General features: G+C 39.4%; 1 protein-coding gene across 2 annotated transcripts in view; it reads left to right on the forward strand.

Moving 5' to 3' along the window:
• The first annotated feature begins 10,093 nt into the window (after positions 1–10,093).
• coq8a (coenzyme Q8A) overlaps positions 10,094–20,298 on the forward strand; it is a 69,859-nt gene continuing 59,654 nt past the window's right edge. The window contains exons 1-2 of one of the 2 annotated variants that reach the window (XM_062972965.1): positions 10,164–10,247; positions 14,850–14,890. The gene's annotated coding sequence lies outside the window, so the exon portion shown is untranslated. Of the gene's footprint in view, positions 10,248–14,849; positions 14,891–20,298 lie in introns of both variants that reach the window. The other variant, XM_062972959.1, reaches the window with a different exon arrangement.

Raw genomic sequence — 20,298 nt, forward strand, 5'->3', positions numbered from 1 at the left:
TCTTAACCTAGTTTATCTCAAACAATGAGTGCAATATTACAGGACATGTGGATGTTACGCATCACAACAAAAAATTCTGCAATTGTAATGATGTGGTATCCCACAGGTTTGTTTCATAACTATGTCAGTTCTGGACTTGTTCTGGCTTGTTACCTATCTTATCTATCTAGACAAACATATACTCCCTAATTTGTCATTCTGTTTTTCTGCCGGAGATAAAATACCATTCACTGTGAATATTTACAAACATGGTAATAGGAGAGTACTGAGTCGATAAAACTGTTTTGAAGGATAATGACTTTGTGTGCAGCACGCACCAAACTGTGTACTTCTCCATATCAAGCCTTGTTCTCCCTTCTAATTTATTCAAAATACTGAGTGATAATAATAAGAGGACAGACATGGTAGTGCTGTTCATGCAGAAAAGGGTACTTGATTGCTTATGCTATTGGCCTCCTGCATTTCTACTTTAATAGAAGAACACCCTTGCCTATGGGATGATCACACATCTGCTGTGCAGTCTATAGATCTCTAGACAGGGCAATACTCCATCTTGTGGGGCAGAGGCACTGGACTTTTCAGTAATTCAGAATCATGGCTTGGAATACACACACAAACAGCATGGCCAACAATGCAGTAAAGTATTCTGTACTGTACTGGCAAGAAGGACACAGGACAGAGGTGTCCCTCAACTTCTAAAGCCATTGTCCTACATTGCCAAATGGTAGGGCAGGCCAGATCAAAAAGCACAGAACACCTCTTGTAGACAGCCATTTCTACCACAGGTTCTAATTACACACTCAGAGTCATGTAAGCATGTCGAGTTTCTTATGGGTTTCCTTTCTGAATTAATTCATGAATAGCAACACTTCTTTGCCTTTCCCTTGTCCTTTTGTGAACCTCTAGAAGAAGTGCTTTTCATTCTTAATGTTAATTTGAAGGCTATGTAGTCTACTGTTATGTTGTATCACCGTAGGAAGGCTAAATGTGCACCTATAATCTTAATTCACCACAGGAAGGCTGAGCTCTTATTGCAGTTTGACACCATTTTAACTGCCATGGTTCAGTGCTATGGAATCATATGGCAGTCCACCCTGCCATATAATGCAGTTTCATAATGCATTGAACCTCATTATATGAGTCTACACTGTCATATAATGCTATTCAATGCAGTTAAACTGCATTTAATGGCAATGTAGATGTGAGGGCCAAAGTTTTGCAAGGTAACTTTAGCCTTCTTTGCCTAAGAATGCTGATGTCTCATGATCCCAGAATGCCATAGCATTGGTGTCAGACTGCATTAATTCCATAGTGTAGATGCAGCCTTTAAATGGCCTTGGTGAGGTGAAGCAGTCATGTCAGGTAGCAGATGTCATTAACAGGGAGTAACAAAAATGTTGTAAGATAGAGCTATGTGAGCCACATGACTTGCTCTGTCATGTGAAAACCCACTGTTTTCAGGTATGATAGGAAACACTGCCCCATCAGCGGTGTTGAAAAAAAATCTAATTGGGTTCTGTACAGGGAATCTAATCAAGTTCTGTACAGGGAATGGGAAAGGAATAATGATGTGGTTTTTGCCACAGGCAGCTAAATACCTATTCCCAGTCTTCCTCTCCCAACATTATCCTAAATGTGTATACCAGCTCAGTCTTACATCAGAATATGAATTGTCAAATCATTTATGAAGGTGGCAGATAGCAAGATTATTACCTTTCACTTGAGCAAGACGTACCTACCTTACATGCCTCTCCATTAGATTTAGAGGGATAATCCAGCACTTGAATGGCAGACCACCAATGAATCCTAGGTGCTGTAGGCTATTTTCAGAGGAAGAAACTGGCAAAACCACATCTAAGGATTCCTTGTCTATGAAAACGCATTCATGAAGTTGACAGGCAACTTGAAGGCATACATCCCAGAAGTCAAAACAGCAACTTGATTGCCTCAATGTAAATGTAAAAGGAGACTTCATGTGATATTCCACAAAGACTAAAATCAAATTAGGGGATATATTGGCTAAACTTAAAATGGCCCATGTCCTATGGTGCTTGACTACTGATTGGGATTATTAACTGTGTTTTAATTTATTTTAAATATTTTTAAGATGTGTTTTTATACTGTGATTTTATTGTGTTACCGTTTTTATTGATTTTTGGGCCTGTATCAGTGTAAGCTGCCTCGAGTCCTTTGGGAGATGGAGCGGGGTATAAATAAAGTTTTATTGTTATTATTATTATTATATACATGAGAAAACACTTTTAGGCTCAAATCCTATGTTTTGTCCCAACTGGAGCAGACCCAGTGAATCAATGCTGTGTACATGTGTTGATATACAGGTGAGATGTAAAGTGTTGATATTTTAGGTGAGATGAAAAATTGGATTTTGGTTCGAAGATGCAGAAAATGTCATTTTAAAGATGTGCCTGAGATCACAATTTATCCTATGTCAGGTATTTATAGGAGTACTAGTTCTCTTGAATATCTGTATTTCATCAAACTTGTCTTTTCTCTTGTATAATGAAGGTTAGTGATGATAGTAAAACCTTAAACATGGCAAAATCTCCTACAAAAATAATTATTGTGTGGAAAAGCTGTGTAACTCTGTCTCAGTCTATGATTCATGATTGTCTCCAAGGATTGCTTCTGCTGCATCTAAAATTAAAAATGCATAGTCAGAAATCAGATATGATGAATGTATACCCTTCTGATGTGAAAGTACTTGCTTAGTGGGAAGTTGTTCATATTTAAACAGGTCTTAACTGTGACCAAAAGGAGTACGAGCTGTTGCTATAGTCTCTGTATATAACATTATGGGAAAGTAGAAGGCAAACGTGTTTGACCAGAATGACTGCCTCACACCCTTCTTCTTAAATAAATATTGGCGGGTAATAAGAGTCTGATATGTTTTTCACTGTGGAGAAAAACAATCAAGGAATGCATTCTCAAACATGCACTAGGAAATGTCTGCATTGCTTACACTCTAATAACAACATGTTTCAGTGGAAGGGAACAAGATAGGTGTTGGTGAGATACAATGTGTGGGTGATAATTTACACTTTTTCTCCTGGTATATAAATCTTGCATCACCGAAATATATCCCAGAAAGCCAGTGTGGAGTGCTGTATGAAGCTAGACTCTTTGGAGAATATTCTACATGTTTACATAGAAGGGGGGTTTATCCATAAAAGTGCATCTGTAGGACTGTGGACTGATTAATGGGTCTGGAATTCCTTTTGCAAATGCTTCAATTTCAGTTTCCGTACTGAGATATCACAGCAAAAATAACAATGAGAAAATATTCATTTGATACGACTAGACATGCATTTACTCCAGAGCAAGTTCCACTGTGTTAAATGGGACATGTTCTCTAAGAAGTAGTGTTTTGAGTCTAACACATTTAGCCCAGGTATGAAGACATTATTTAGCTTTATTAATTTGTCTGAGCCTCTTGCCAAGCTCCATGAATATTAGCATGCAATAACAAGATAAACATCCTTGTCAACAGCCAGAGTGTTTGTGTGATGGTAGATAAGAATAACCTGTTGCATTAATATGGTGCAATGGATCCAAGGTCCAATTCTTTTCTCTGGAGGCACTTTGAGGGTTTCAAGGAATGCCAACCCTTGATACTGCCCCAAGGAACCAGAAATGAGTAGAGGTCTATCTCTGATTTTGAAGAATGGGTTTTTAAAACAGGGATTTTAGAGAGGGAAATGAATTTCCACTGTTAGTCCACTGTTCTGAACATTTAGCTCTGTTGTTGTTGTTGTATTTATATCTCACTTTTTTCTTGATTGACACAAAGCAGCTCATGACATTAAAAAATGATGCAGTTTAAAACCCACACCATACAAATATTAAAATAGAATTAAACACAGAAGTCAATTAAAATGACTTAAGAACCTAAAATTATAAAATACCCTACAACACACCCTAGCTTGCTCTTACAACTTTCTTCTTTAAAATCTCTCTTAAGGTGCATCTGCTCTGTGAAATTAATGCAGATTGACACAATTGCCATGATTCAATGCTATGGATTTATACATGTTGTAGTTGTACAAGGTATTTAGCCTTGTCTGCCAAATAGTGCTGTGTCGTCACCACACTACAACTGCCACCCTGCATCTTTGGCTGCTTTGAACCTTGAGGAAAAGTGCCTAACAATTAATAAAATAATAATAATAATATTAATAATAATAATGACAACAATGATTAGTTATTGAAATCAGATTCATTTCCTACTCATGTCCATCCCCTCCACCTGCACATATACAAAATGAATGGGTGGAGGTTCTATTTTTTCAGGCTATCACATTACAAGGATACATATTCATACACATATACATATTCAGACTTCAAAGTTATTTCCCCAATTATTCCCATATCGTTATTATTGCTCCATTATCTCCTTGTGCTACTCTTGTCCTCATTTTTTTGGATTTGCTTTAAATATCCTGTGAATCTTTCCAGTTAAAGTCAACTGAACTTATTGGCTTATGTATCAAAACAGTATTTTCTGCAAAAACAAAGACTTGAGAAAATGATATGGATATTTTCTACATAAATACATGAAATATGCTGTCCTTAAAACTGTAAAGACTGATATTGAAAAAAATGTTTCAAACTATTCTACTGCAAACTATTCCAAGTTGAGTGAGTATTATGCTATCGCTGAAATACTGTCGTCAGGGTAAATTATCTTAGGCAATACAGTGTTGAAAGCCAATTTCAACATAGCAAAAGAGTAAGAAAAATATCCACTCGAAGCAAGACATTTGAATAATATTTATTCCAACTGGGACAAAAGAAAACTATTTAACTATATAAAACAATGGGAAACTTTAAATTAGAATCGCAAAGCTGTGAGAATAGAGACAGGTATAAAAACTTTATATTTAATGTTTGATATTTCTGAACAATAGTTATGAAATGTGCCATATCAATATTAATTTGTCACATTCCATTCACAAAATGTAGCAGCATGAACAGCTTGCTTATATATTTGCTGAACCACGAAATGCCATCATCTGTTGACCTTAATGTATAGAGTATGCATCTACACTGCAGAATTAATATTGTTTGACCCCACCTTAACTGCTATGGTTCAATGTGATGGAGTCATGGGAGTTGTAAGGTCTTTAGCCTTCTTTGACAAATAATGCTGGTGCCGCACCAAACTAGTTTCCACAATTCTACTGCATTGAGCCATAACAGTTAAAGTGGTGTCAAACTGCATTGATTATAGTCCAGATGCACCCAAAGCATCTATAACACAACTTTCAGGCTATAATCCTGTACCCATTTGATTAGGAGGACATGCCAGAGAACTCAAAGAACCCCATTAATCTAAACGGAGTAGAGATAATGTCTCAACAAAAATGTAAGACATTACACATATTCATGGGAGTACATATATAAAGGATTGCCTTGTACAAAAAGTTAAATGTTAAAATATTGCTAAATGTAAAGAAAATTGATGTTTAATATATATGCCATCTTAGATCAACCTAGTACATTAAAGTTTCCTGTCAAACCAGAGTCCATATATTATTTCAGGTCAAATTTAGAGATTGACTTTTTGGTGTACACATACTGAACTTGCCAAGTTGTTTTTCTTTGTGAAATGGCATGATACCTGTAAATTCTGTGGCCACACTGGATTGAGGATTCAGCAAATTTGTAGTCCAAAGATCTTTCCAGGCTCTGCAAATGATCACACAGCTTTTGTGGATTCTTCTGAAATGTGTTGAACATCAGGATCTACTAGCAATTATTCCACATAAATACATGGTTAACGTGCCTGATTATTTAACGGACACTTTGTTAGCCTCAGGGCTCCACATGTCTAATATATTTGGGCACATGCTGTTCCATTTCTGTTTACTGATCTCTTCCCTACTGGGATTCATGCCACATAATTTTATAAAGCATATTAATGCATTGTGTGTGTGCCCATTTGTCTTCTGCATTCAGTACATCTCCTCTCCCAAATAATGACAAACTAAAATAAATGCTCATGTCGGCCATAGATTCTGTGCATCCTCTCTCCTTTTCTTTTGTAGCCCAATTGAAGATCTTCATTCTCAACAAAGTTTGATAGGATTTATTCCTAGTTTGTTGTGCAAAGGACTGCAACCATGTAGGACACACCTATGGATAAGTACTCAGAAGGTAGTCCCATCGTGTTAAATTGAAAATCAAAACAACAGAAACTCACTCTCCTTTGGAAAAAGGCTGGGTGAAATGTAATAAACATGTTTAATCTTACATGTTGCAATAGACAGTTTTATAATGTTTCAGTTTTAAACAGGATCTCTGCAAGCATGGATCTGAAAGAAGCCAGTATAATTTTATTGATGCACGTGTGTAGTGAGTAAACAATTAGTGAACATATCAGAGAACAGAGAATTCAAGGTCAAGGACATTAAACCCAGATAAATGGGAGTGTGATCCCATCCAGCATAATGGACCTCGACCTGGGAAGTGTAGGTTCTGTTCTTTCTGGAAGGCTGTATATTGATTCATACTTATCTGCAAAATAGTAACAGTGTGGAAAGAAAATGGCAACAGTGAGGAAACTAACTCACATCATGTCAAGTGACTAGTAATTTTAAAACAATCCTTTTATAATTTTAAAAGGCCATATATAAAATCTTTTAAGGTGCATCTGTACTGTAGATTTAATGCAGTTTGACACCATTTAATTGTCATGGCGAAACGCTTTGGAATAATTAATGTTATAGTTTTACAATATGTAGTTGTAAAACTCTAACACTAATTATTATTAAAAAAACATTGCATAAAATTACTTTCTGACTATTTCTATAAGGTATATCGAGATATCGCCTATGTAATAGGCCCTATGATAATAAAGTATACAGGCATTCCCCGAGTTACAAACATCTGACTTACAAATGACTCACAGTTAAGAATGGGGGTGTGACAATAGGAAGTGAGAGAAATCTACCCCCTGGAGGGGAAATTCACTCCTGTAAGAGTTATTAGGATGGGGAAAAGGTACCTCAACTGAAGCTTTCTCACCAATCGGTGTTTCCACAACAAACCTTTTTTTTTCTTCCAAAATCCAATTATCACAGGGACAGAAAGTGAAGAGAAATCTTTTGAACAGTAGCACAGACAGCAAAACAATGACAAGAGGAGTGTTAATTTTCCGTGTGCTATCCATAGATTTACACTTAAAAATGTGCCTGTTTCGATTTACAAACAAATTCAACTTATGAACAAACCTACTGAACTTGGAGACTGCCTAAATATGTGAATCATATATGAGTTTCATATATGAGTTTCATGAGTAGTGTTTATTATGTATTTGAAAATATTCCAAAATATGAAAAAGTAAAAAACCCCAAACAAAACACTTCTGGTCCTAAGCCTTTTGGATAAGAGATATCGGTACTGTACTAAACATTACCTGTATTGTAGCTTTTATTGACACATTTTATTGCTATGAATGATTTTAATGTGATTTGCTCTTAAGTATATATCCTTTAATATACGTGTTTAAATGGTTTTACGTTGTTATCTATATATTTTAACTATGTTGCAGCCTTGAGGAGAAGCGGGTAACAAATAATAATTATAATATCAGAGGATTCTTAATTTTATAATCACCTTGAGTCCCCTCCGGAGTTGAGAAAGGTGAGGTAGAAATGTTGTAAATAAATAAATTTATGCATTCATATTATCTATGTATTTTAACCCTGTCTTGAGCTGTAAGAAGTGGATTAAAAAGTAATAATAATAATTACTGTATTATACTATCACAAAATTCTTTTAATCTATGCATTTTAATGGTCTTATGTTGTTCTCTGTAATTTTACCATGCTGTATCTTATGCATGAGCAAACCCTGGCCCTCCAGGTGTATTGGACTACAGCTCCTACAATTCTTAACAGCCAAAACACCTGGAGAACACAGAAATGCTGGACCACTCTGACAACCACCATGCCAGACTACACAGAGAAGCTACTGAAGTCCACAAGCATGTGGACAATTTCAACAGAAAGGAGGAAAGCATGAAAATGAACAAAATCTGGCTACCAGTATTAAAAAAAACTCTAAAATCAGGACAGTGAATAAAGAACAACACTCAGAAGACAGGGGAATTCCAGACAAGAAACAATCAGGGTCAGTTAAAACCTTCCAAAAAGGATTCCCCCAGGCAGGAAGCAGCCAAGCTTTGAAGCTGAAAGGCTATTCAATGGTAATCAGGGTGATCAATTGCAACATTCATATTTGCCCCCAACACACAAGAGTTCTTTCTCCCACCTTGGACATTTCACAGATATATAAACAGCACTTGCCTAGTTTCCAACAAACTTCACAACCTCTGACGATGCCTGCCATAGATGCGGGTGAAATGTCACAGCAATCCAGTGATCTCGGTCATGAAAGCCTACAACAACACGGTTAACAAATAATAATTATAATTATACTCTTTGGTGACTTTTTTTTACTACATTTTAATGGCCTTATCTATGTACAATATTTTAACTATTCTGTAGTCCTGAATCTCTAGGAGTGGTGGGAAACAAGTAACAACTCTTACAATTATTGGGTTGTTGTATGTTTTCCGGGCTGTATGGCCATGTTCTAGAAGTATTCTCTCCTGACATTTCGCACAACCTCTGAAGATGCCTGCCATAGATGTGGGCGAAACATCAGGAGAGAATACTTCTAGAACGTGGCCATACAGCCCGGAAAACATACAACAACCCTGTGATCCCGGCCATGAAAGCCTTCGACAACACCTTACAATTATTATTATTATACTATCAGAAGGATATTAGAGGCAAAGATGAAGTACTTTGGCTACATGATGAGAAGGCAGGAAAGCTTGGAGAAGATAATGATGCTGGGAAAATGGAAGGAAAAAGGAAGAGAGGCTGACCAAGGGCAAGATGGATGGATGGTATCCGTGAAGTGACTGATTGACCTTGAAGCCATAATATAATATTGGGTGGTGACGGCTGACAGGGAGCTCTGGCATGGGCTGGTCCATGAGGTCACGAAGAGTCGGAAGTGACAGAACGAATAAACAACAACACTCCTGAATCTTGAGGAGCGGTGGGAAACATGTAATAACTTTTACAATTATTATTATACTATTGGGAGATTCTTTTAATATAGATGTTTTAATGGCCGGATGCTTTTATCTATGTACTATATTTTAACTATTTCAAGCCTTGAGAGGCGGGTAACTAATAATAATGATGAGCCTTTTAATACCGTATATGTGTTCTAAGAGTCATATGTTGCTCTCTATCCGTTTTACCCATGTTGTATCCCAGGCATGGGCCAAGTTGGGCCCTCCAGGTGTTTTGGACTTCAACTCCCACCATTCCTAACAGCCTCAGGCCCCTTCCTTTTCCCCCTCAGCTGCTTAAGCCTGTGGCTGTTAGAAATGGTGGAAGTTGAAGTCCAAAACACCTGGAGGGCCCAACTTGGCCCATGTCTGCTTAATCTCATCTGGAGCCTTGAGGAAAAACATTTAACACAGTTATTAGCATTATACAGTCAGAAGACACTGTTAAAATGTGTTTAAATGGCCTTATGTCGTTATCTGTATATTTTAACTGCTCCAGCCATGAAGAGAGGCGTTTGATATATATCAGAATGAATAGGATACTATCACGAGGACAGTCCAGGAGACTGTTCTTGTGGGAAAAGGCTCTGCAACAGCAACTGAAACGCCCCTCAAGTGGGCTATGTGTAAGTAGGCACGTAACTTCCAGACTGAAGCATCCTGGTACTCACGGCCTTTCGGGAAGGGAATGGGAAGAAGACTGGCTCTCCTGCTACCCAAAAGCAACACAGACGTGCTCCGCCGCACATGCGCAAAGGCGCCCTCCCCCTTTCGCCGCCCCGCATCCATTTCCTCTCCTCCTGTCACCAAGCTCGCGGCGCAACATGGACGGAGCGGGCAACGCGGCTTTCCTATTGGCCCAGGCTCTCCCTGCCCCGGGTTCCCATTGGATGGAACGCCAAGCCCACGAGCTCAGCACGCTCTCCCTCTCTGAGGGCCTCGTGGAGGCGCTCAAGGAACGGACAGGGAAGGGGAAGGCGGACCAATAGGAGCGGCTCGGGGGCGGAGTTTGGAGGCGGCGGGCCAATAGGAGGCGCGCAGGGGCGGAGTCCGGTACCGGGCTTCAAGCCCAGCGGGGCGGAGGAGTTAGTAAACAAGCTGCGCGCCTCGTGGTGACACCGCGGAGGAAAGGGGCGAGGTAAGGGGGCTCCCTCACGGCCTGGGCCCGTAGCGAGAGCGCGGTGTCGGTTGGGCCTTGCCTGGTGGAGAAGGACGAGGGAAGGAAAGGAGGGCAGGATAAGAAGGGGAAAGGAAAGGTCCCCGCCCCCTTCGCCAACGTTGGTGCCTGAGGGGAACGGTGCCTCAAAATCCGGGCAGGGAAAGGCCTCGAATTCGGGGAGGGAGTCAGCCGTGTCTACGCTGTCGAATTCATGCAGCTCGACACCCCTGTAACTGCCATGGTTCAATGCTATGGAATCTTGGGATTTGTAGTTTGGTGATGCACCAGCACCCTGTGGCAGAGCATGTAAAATCCCAACTGCCATGATTCCATAGAATTGAGACATGACAGTGAAACTCGTGTCTAAAACTGCATTCATTCTGCAGTCCTCTCTAATTTCTGGTTTGCCCACCATATCCTTGGTTCTGATTATTGAGGTTCGTTTTGATTTATTTATACGTCACTGTTTTTAACTGTTAAATTAGATTGTCATATGTGTAATATGTTTTTAAATGTGTTTTTAGATGGCTAACTCTGTTGTTGGGTTTGTCCTGCTTGTAAGCCTCCCCAAGTCCCTTTGGGGAGATTATTATTATTACCCCATTTCTACCCCATCTTTTTCTACCCTGCAGGGGACTCAAAGCAGTTTACATATGGCAACTATTAGATGCCTTAACACATATTCAAACAGTAAACTTAAAAAATTGAATTAAAATTAGTACATGTTAAACATTTAAAAACATTACATTCAATATTAAAATTACGTTATCAAAAAATCGTAGTTCAAGGCCGTTCCAACATCATTCTACATATTCCAAGTCAATTATTGCAATGTACTAATCTCCAAAAGCCTTATCCCAGAGCCAAGATTTTACTTTTCTTCTGAAAACTAGAAGGGAAGGGGCTGATCTAATATCATTGGGGAAGGAGTTCCACAGACAAGGGGCCACCACTGAGAAGGCCCTGTCTCTAGTCCCTGCCAGCCGTGCTTGCGAAGCAGATGGGACCAAGAGCAGGGTCTCTCAAGGCAATCTTAATTTCTGACGTGGCCGAGATGGTGCTGGGATATAAAAATAAAGTTGTTGTTATTATTATTATTAGATGCACCTTCAGTCATGCAGGAAGAGGTTGTGGAGGATCTGTGACCGAAGAGAAAGGAGAGAAGAAGCATACAACTTGAGGGAGAGCTAGTACTTCGGTGGGATAGCCGATACTCCAGAAGGCAGGACCAGAATTCAAAACAATCTTACCAGATTAGATAAATGACTGGCTAAAACTAATAAAATGAAGTTCAACAGGGAAAAATGCAAGATACTCCTGGACAACAAGTTAAACGTGAGCCAACAATGTGATGCGGCAGCTAAAGAGGCCAATGGGATTTTGGCCTGGATAAATAGGAGTACTGTATAGTGTCTAGATCAGGCATGGGCAAACTTTCGCCCTCCCGGTGTTTTGGACTTCAAATTTCACAATTTCTAACAGCTGGTAGGCTGTTCGGAATTGTGGGAGTTGAAGTTCAAAACACCCGATGGGCCAAAGTTTGCCCATGTTTTCCCCTCTATTCTGCCTTGGTCAGACCACACCTGGAATACTGTGTCTAATTCTGTGCACCACAATTTAAGGGAGATGTTGACAGTTGGAATGTGTCCAGAGGAGGGCGACAAATGGTCAAGGGTCTGGAGAACAAGCCCTATGAGGAGTGGCTTAAAGAGTTGGGCATGTTTAGCCTGCAGAAAAGGAGACATAATAGCCATGTATAAATATGTGAGGGGAAATCATAGGGAGGAGGGAGCAAACTTGTTTTTTGCTGCCCTGGAGACTAGGATGCGGAACAATGGCTTCAAGCTACAGGACAGGACATTCCACCTGAACATTGGGAATAACTTCCTCACTTTGAGAGCTGTTCAACAGTGGATTTCTCTGCCCTGGAGTGTGTTGGAGGCTCCTTTGAAGGCTTTTAAGCAGAGACTGGATGGCCATTTGTTGTGGGTGCTTTGAAGGTGATTTTCCTGCTTCTTGGCGGGGGTTGGACTGGATGGCTCACATAGTCTCTTCCAACTCTATGATTCTATGACTGCAGAACCATCTATATATCTATTTGTTGTACATGTACACAATGAAACTAACCTGGTTTTGGATTTAAAATTCCAGACATTCCTTTATAACCACCAAAATCCAGAATAAGATTTTCTTCATTATATACAATTGCTTGGTGTTTTTAATTTTGTATTAGGTGACCCAGGGCACATTAGCACTGTAGAATTAGTGTCGTTTAAGTTTTAACAGACAAGGCTTTAAATGTGGGCAGTGGTGGTCAAGGGGTGGGAGGAAGCCAGCTATTCAGGCTGCATCTACTCTTCAGCTTGAAACCACTTTGACTGCTTGGGCCAGTTCTGTGGAATCCCGGGATTTGTAGTTTGCTGATTTGGCAGAAAAGGCTAAAGCACGGAAACATGGCAGTCAAAGTGGTGTTAAACTGTATTTATTTTACAGGGGCATCTGTATTTATTTTACTCAGATGCCGTCTGAGTAAAAGTTCTTTGGGGAGTATTTATTCATTTATTGGATTTATACCCTCCAGACTGCAATTGAAGGGGGCTTGCAACAATTTAAGAAGAAACCATTAAAACAATCATTTTAAATAGAAGTAAAGAGTAATAGTATGTTTAAATACCCAAATAGGTGGTTTCAAAGTTTTGGTGCATGGTATGTTTGGGATGTCAACTCCCAGAATCCCCAGCTGTCAGGAATTCTGGGGAACTGAATTCCAAAACACCAGAGATTGAGAACCACTGCCTGAAAGGTGCCAGATCCTGGTTGGTTTGGAAGCTAAGCAGTGTCAGCTTATGGACCTGGATGGAAGACCACCAAGGAATCCCCAGGTGTTGTAAGCTATATTTCAGATGAAGGATATGGCAAATCCAGTTTTGAGTATTGCTTGTCTAGGAAAACCCTATCGGAACGTCACCATAAGTCAACAGGTGACTTGAAGGCATTATCAGCATATACAAAAAGCAAACAGTAAGAAGGGGATTAAAGTCCTCCAACAGACTTTCATAACACTTAGTTTGCTGATAGAAGATACAAAAATCCATGCAAAAGCACTAAGAGAAATCACATTGAAATACCAATGTCTCCACTTAATCAAAACTGAGTAGCATCTGAATTGATACAGTGACTTTGTGAAATAACTGTGTGGAGTACTACATTTTTAGTATATTTTTTGAATTAAGCTTCCAAAAATATATTCAACACAGTCTCAGTATTGGAAAATCTTTGTTCATTGCAAGGCAGTATTATGATTATTTATGGCAAGGCAGATGCTTAGTATTTGTTCTTAATACTCCCCTGCAGATACATGCCATGGTTTATTCGAAACCAGAATGATCAAAAGGGTGGATAATCTCTAGGCATATCTGTTATTAAGTTTGGGAAAGTGAAGGACATTTACTGGTTGTTTGTAGGAGGTGGCAGTTATTTCTGAATAATGACACCGGAGCGGAAGAGCCATGTCTTGCATTGGCAGTGTTTGGAGCTTCAGCAGAACAGGAGGCGTGATTATCCTGCGTGCTTCTCTGGCATGTTTGCAGCTGCTGCTGTAGCTTCGTGTATTTCTCCTGGTGTTTTATTTGTTCATGTCTATCATTGAAGGCTGCTTTTCCCCAGCCCACATGATCCTTTCAGGCATCTGTTTTTAGTTGTTTGAAAATACTTGAAATGTATAGCAAACCCACTGATTGTAAGATGGAAGAACTCCGTGAAACCCACTATTTATCAAACTATGCTATCACAAGCAAAGAGAGCCAGTGGGAACAAAGAAGCCAAAACCACAGATTTTTGTGGCTCCAAGCAGCAGAAGGGTTTTAGAGAAGCTAACTTTGAAGTCATGTTCCAAAAATGGCCGTTGTTTTTTTTTCTAACATGATATGGCTATATGACCCAAAACACAAAAAAGTAACAAAATATATCATGAAAAAGTATTTCCCATATGGAATCACTTTTCTTTCTGATGCAATCTATCTTGCCTTTCCACAATTTAATTTTCTTTATCTTTTTAATAAAAATGTATATTATTTGGTCCCCCTCTTCAATTCTGATTTTAAGGCACTTGTGGGGATTTTATTTCCATTTTATAAAATTTCTCTGAGTTGAATGTCATTGTTTGCCCTCAGCCCAGATAAAGTGTTTTATAGTAAGTAGTAAGGCAATCCTCTTTCCAGTCTGATTAACCTTTCCTTGCTCTTGGGCTTACCAAGTTCTGTTACTGTTGACCCAGAGATCTGTTTTTCTGTCTTGGTGATGTGAGTCTAAACCTTTGGCACGGTGAAAAAGGGGGAGGGAATGCCCAAATTAGATTATTTTTGTTTTTGCGGGGGATTTTACTATTGCTGGGGATTAAAAAGTGGGGATTTATTGATGATAAATCGCATTATGAATGGTTTTCCTCTCCCTGAACAATTAGTCTTCAAAAGGCTCACCTCCTTATTGAGGGATAGCAACAAAGAATATTGAAGGATAGCAATCAGTCTGACATCTATCCTACTTTTGTATTTGGCATCATATCTATTTTTTTATTTCTAGCATTTATACCCCGCCCTTCTCACCCGGAAGCAGTCAGCAAGGTACTTTTTCTATTTCCACTAACCTGATTATCCCAACTCGTATTTACATACAGATACAGCCTTTGGCATATTATGTAGTTGGATCCATCTCCATGGTCTACTTAAAAAGGTACATTTAGTTTACAGTCAGATATTGGATAAAAGATTGCCCTCACTAACTTTTTAAGATTTGTTTTAATGGTACAGGTGGTCTCTCTTTTGATTGTTTTAGACTTAGCATGATAAGTAGAATGATTGAAACATGTTTCCTACACTTTAATTACTTCCCTGGATGGAACTATTTTTAGAAGATGACCAGAATAAGAAACTGGGAAAACTATAGTGGGCTCTTCAGGTCTGTAATTTTCACTGGCTGAAGATTGTCACACCTCATATTATTAATACACTGGACCCACTGTACATGTATTTTGCCCTGCTTATGTGTGTTGAATAGCTGATATATTTGGGTAATAGCTTCTGGTACTCCAAAGCATGGTTCCAAGGCATAGATGGTGACAGAGGATATAGCTATGTTTAAATATTTGAAATGATGTCATACTGAGGAGAAGCAAGCTTGTTCTCTGCTGCTCTAGAGATTTCTCCACACTGCCCCTTTATCTCAGGACTTGAGCCCGAATTATCTGTTTATCTGGAAGTGGGGACTCATATATTCCAGTTTAAACCAGATATTCTTAGATACGATCCTAGGTAAAGGGCAGCGTGAAAGAGCCCTCAGACAAATTGCAGGACAAGAGATTTCACCTAAACATTAGGAAAAACAGCTTAATGGTAAGAGCTGTTAAGCAGCAGAATATGCTGCCTTAGGAATGTGATGGAATCTCATTCGCTGCTGTGTTTAAGCAGAAGCTGGATGGCCAGACGTAATCAGCAGAAATATGACATCTGTTTATTTGACTCGGCAATACTGAGAGCTTGAAACTTTGAAAACAATTTTTAAAAATAAAAGCTCTGTAAGGTCATTTTTCCTCACACATTAGGGTTATCTTATTTAAATTTTCAAGGTCACAAACATTTTTAATTTACTTTTACTCCCAGTGTGGAAAGAGAATATGTGTGTATGCTTGCATATGTAAAAGCAGTCATCAGTTGTATTTCTTTTATATGCACTATAGCAAGCAATTGTTATAGCGCATGCTTTGTTTGTGAAGACTTAAAGGAGTAGAAATAGATCCTCTTGAATCTTTAATCATAAGAATGTTTTTTTGCCTGCCCTTCTCCAAAATAGGCAACTTATAGACAGGTGGTGCTGGGATATTACTTCATACTATACTTGGCAGATACAGTGGGGGGGAAAAGTATTTAGTCAGATACCAATTGTACAAGTTCTCCCACTTAAAAAGATGAGAGAGGCCTGTCATTGACATCATAGGTAGACGGTAGACCTCAACTATGAGAGACAACATGAGAAAACACATTCAGAAAATCACATTGTCTCCAGGACCTTGAAATGCTTCATACGAAGCCACTCCTTCGTTGCCCTAGCGGTGTGCTTGGGATCATTGGCATGCTGAAAGACCCAGCCACATTTCATCTTCAGTGCCCTTGCTGATGGAAAGAGGTTTGCACTCAAAATCTCACGATACATGGCCTCATTCATTCTTTCATGTATACGGATCAGTCACCCTGGTCCCTTTGCAGAGAAACAGCCCCAAAACATGATGTTGCCACCCACATGCTTCACAGTAGGTATGGTGTTCTTTGGATGCAACTCTGCATTCTTTCTCCTCCAAACACAAGTTGTGTTTCTGCCAAACAGTTCTACTTTGGCTTCATCTGACCATATGACATTCTCCCAATACTCTTTTGGATCATCCAGATGTTCTCTAGCAAACCTCAGTCGGCCCTGGACATGTACTGGCTTAAGCAGGGGGACACGTCTGGCACTGCAGGATCTGAGTCCCTGGCAGCGCAGTGTGTTACTGATGGTAGCCTTTGTGACGTTGGTCCCAGTTCTCTGCAAGTCATTCACTATGTTCCCCCGTGTGGTTCTGGAATTTTTGTTCACCGTTCTTGTGATCATTTTGACCCCACATGGTGAGATCTTGCATGGAGCCCCGGATCGAGGGAGATTCTTAGTGGTCTTGTATCTTCCATTTTCTAATTATTGCTCCCACTGTTGATTTCTTCACACCAAACTGCCTGCCTATTGCAGATTCAGTCTTCCCAGTCTGGTACAGGGCTTCAATTTTGTTTCTGGTGTCCTTGGACAGCTCTTTGATCTTTACCATAGTGGAGTTTGGAGTGTGACTGCTTGAGGTTGTGGACAGGTTGATAACAAGTTCAAATAGGTGCCATTACTACAGGTAATGAGTGGAGGACAGAGGAGCCTCTTCAAGAAGTTACAGGTCTGTGAGACCCAGAAATCTTGCTTGTTTGTTGGTGACCAAATACTTATTTTCCACCATAATTTGCAAATAAATTCGTGAAAAATCAGACGACGTGATTTTCTGGATGTGTTTTCTCATGTTGTCTCTCATAGTTGAGGTCTACCTATGATATCAAATACAGGCTTCTCTCATCTTTTTAAGTAGGAGAACTTGTACAATTGGTATCTGACTGAATACTCCCCCCCCCCTCCACTGTAGTAGAGCTTGATTGGTTTCACTGTTTTAGCTCTTGTTGCCAAGATTTGTAGAGAATAATGATGGAAAACATGGAACAGTGTTTTTTAACCTTGTGTCCATGCGGCCCGCCCTTGTTATGTTATGCTACGTTCTGCTTTTTTGTTCTGTATTGTGTAGTGTTATTGTTGCATTGTTTAATTGCATTCTGATATGTTGTTTTTATATTTTGTCTATTGTATTGTCTTGGGCATGGCCCCATGTGAGCCGCCCCGAGTCCCCGTTGGGGAGATGGTGGCGGGGTATAAATAAAGTTTTATTATTATTATTATTTTTAATGATTGCCTGTTGTCCTCCCCTGTTTTGATGACTACTGAACTGTTTTATTTTTAAAAATAGGTTTGATTTACACTAGGAAAATAGCAAATAGTGTTCTTTTGGTATCCCTGATTTGTCATACATAATAATTTTTATATTAGTATAATATTGTCCCTACAGGTTAAAAGGCAATGGCATTCTCTATTGTTGCAGGGCTTCTTAAACTTTTTCACTCATGATACCTTTTTGTTTTAAAGATTTTTACACTATTCTGAATATATAGCTATATACAGCAGGTATACAAACCAAACACTTACTGTTACTAAATCATCATGAAATAAAGACAAAAAGCAAGTTTGTATATCAATGAGATATGGATTAGGTATTTATACATGAACAATTCAATTTGGGCTGAATATTTGATATTGCAGGATGCAGAGCATTTTCACTATTTTTCATTCCAGATAAGCTAAAGGAAGTAGCTGGTTGCTTTATTCTTTGAGAACACAAAAATGCTGGACCACTCTAATAACCACCATGTTAGACCACACAGAGAAGCCATTGAAATCCGCAAGCATGTGAACAATTTCAGCAGAAAAGAGGAAACCATGAAAACGAACAAAATCTGGCTACCAGTATTAAAAAAACTCTAAAATCAGGACAGTGAATAAAGAACAACACTCAGAAGACAGGGTAATTCCAGACAAGAAACAATCAGGCCCAGTTAAAACCTCCTAATAAAGGATTCCCCCAGGCTTTGAAGCTGCAAGGTTATTCAGTGCTAATCAAGGTGGCCAATTGCAACATTCACACTTGCCTCAAGCAGACAAGTATTCTTTCTCCCACCCTGAACTTTCCACAGATATATAAATCCCACTTGCCTAGTTCCCAACACCTCACAACCTCTGAGGATGCCTGCCACAGATGTTGGCAAAATGTAAGGAGAGAATGCTTCAGGAATATGGCCATATAGCCCGGAAAACTCACAGCAACCCAGCTTTTTGTTTTGTTTTGTTGTAAGGGGTTTGTTGATGGTCCCAAATTAAACTCTTTCCTGAAGGAAGCCTTGAATTGTTGCATCAATTATCAATAGCTTGGAGTTCTTATGAAAATCAAGGATAAGATTTATAATGTGTTTAAAACCTGACTTCCTGTTTTCATCTTATGTCCCTGGTCTCCGTGATTGTATTCTTATCCTTTTCTCACCCCAAGTTTTAGTTAAGTGTCTCATGCGGCCCGCCCTGTTATATATATATATATATATATATAGATAGATAGATAGATAGATTTTGTGTTGCAGTGTATATGATTATTTGTTGTATTGTTTAATTGTATTGTGATATGTTGTTTTATATTTTGCTATATTGTACTGTTCTGGGCATGGCCCCATGTAAGCCGCCCCGAGTCCCCGTTGGGGAGATGGTGGCGGGATATAAATAAAGTTTTATTATTATTATTATTCCTACCTATCTTCTTTGTTTCCCAAGGCCCATTCACGTTACCTAATTATATCACTATACTTTTAGCTTAACAGCCATGGTTCAGCTGTGTGGATTCCTAGGGTTTGGAATTTGTGTGTGTGTATACATTCAAGTTGTCTGATGACTTTTGGTGAGCCCATGAATTTCATAGTGTTTTCTTGGGCAAGGAATACTGACAGGAAGTTTTGCCAGTTCCTTTTTCTGAACTATAGATTAAAGCCCCTGATATTCATTGCTGGTTTCCCATCTCAAGTATTAACTAGGGCTGATTTCATTTAGCTTCTAAGATCAAGATCTAGTGCCATTAGAATATTTAGGCAGACATTTGTAGTTTAGAGATGGATATTTAGAATTTTCAGCCAAGAAGCTCAGGTGTCTTACAAACTGTAAATTGCATGATTCTGTAGGATGTTAACATGGCTGTAAAAGAATGCTATAATTGTGTAGTGTGAATGGACCTTGTTCTGTCACGCGCTGGGCCTGTGACTGACTTACTGTTATATAGGACATACGCTTTACACCCAGCGGGAAGCCAGGGGCCTAAAGAAGGGTCGTTGAGGAATTTTCCTGAAAAGATGGCCTTGAAGTCTTTAAGGAAATAACAAAGTCTTTATTGACAAACAAATAATAAATCTTCAAGGAGTCTTGTCCCACAGGACAGGCGATAGGCTTTGAATAACTGTGAAAACCCTCTTATAACCCCTCCCAGGCTATCTGTTATCTGGGCCTAGCTAGTCTGGGACCCACTGCCAACTCCAAGTGCGTCTGGTTGTTGAGTGGACCTACTAGCCAATGGCTTGCAGATGTTTCTGTGCTGTTGTTCTGTATCCTGGGACGGTCAATATCCCTGGTATACTTTAACCCTGGTGTTCTTTATCCCCGGTGGTCTTGAAATAGGAAGCCTTTTACGGGACGAGCTGATCTATGTCCTACAGCTGAACTTCCCAAGAGAGACTAACTTAAAAATGGCTCCTTCCCTCCCAGAGCCCTGAACAGGGGGCGGAACCAAACTTAATGGTGATTGACAGGTGGCCTGTCCTATGGCTGC

The sequence above is a fragment of the Anolis carolinensis genome, chromosome 1 (genome assembly GCF_035594765.1).
Source record: "Anolis carolinensis isolate JA03-04 chromosome 1, rAnoCar3.1.pri, whole genome shotgun sequence".
In the NCBI taxonomy this organism is placed as follows: domain Eukaryota; kingdom Metazoa; phylum Chordata; class Lepidosauria; order Squamata; family Dactyloidae; genus Anolis; species Anolis carolinensis.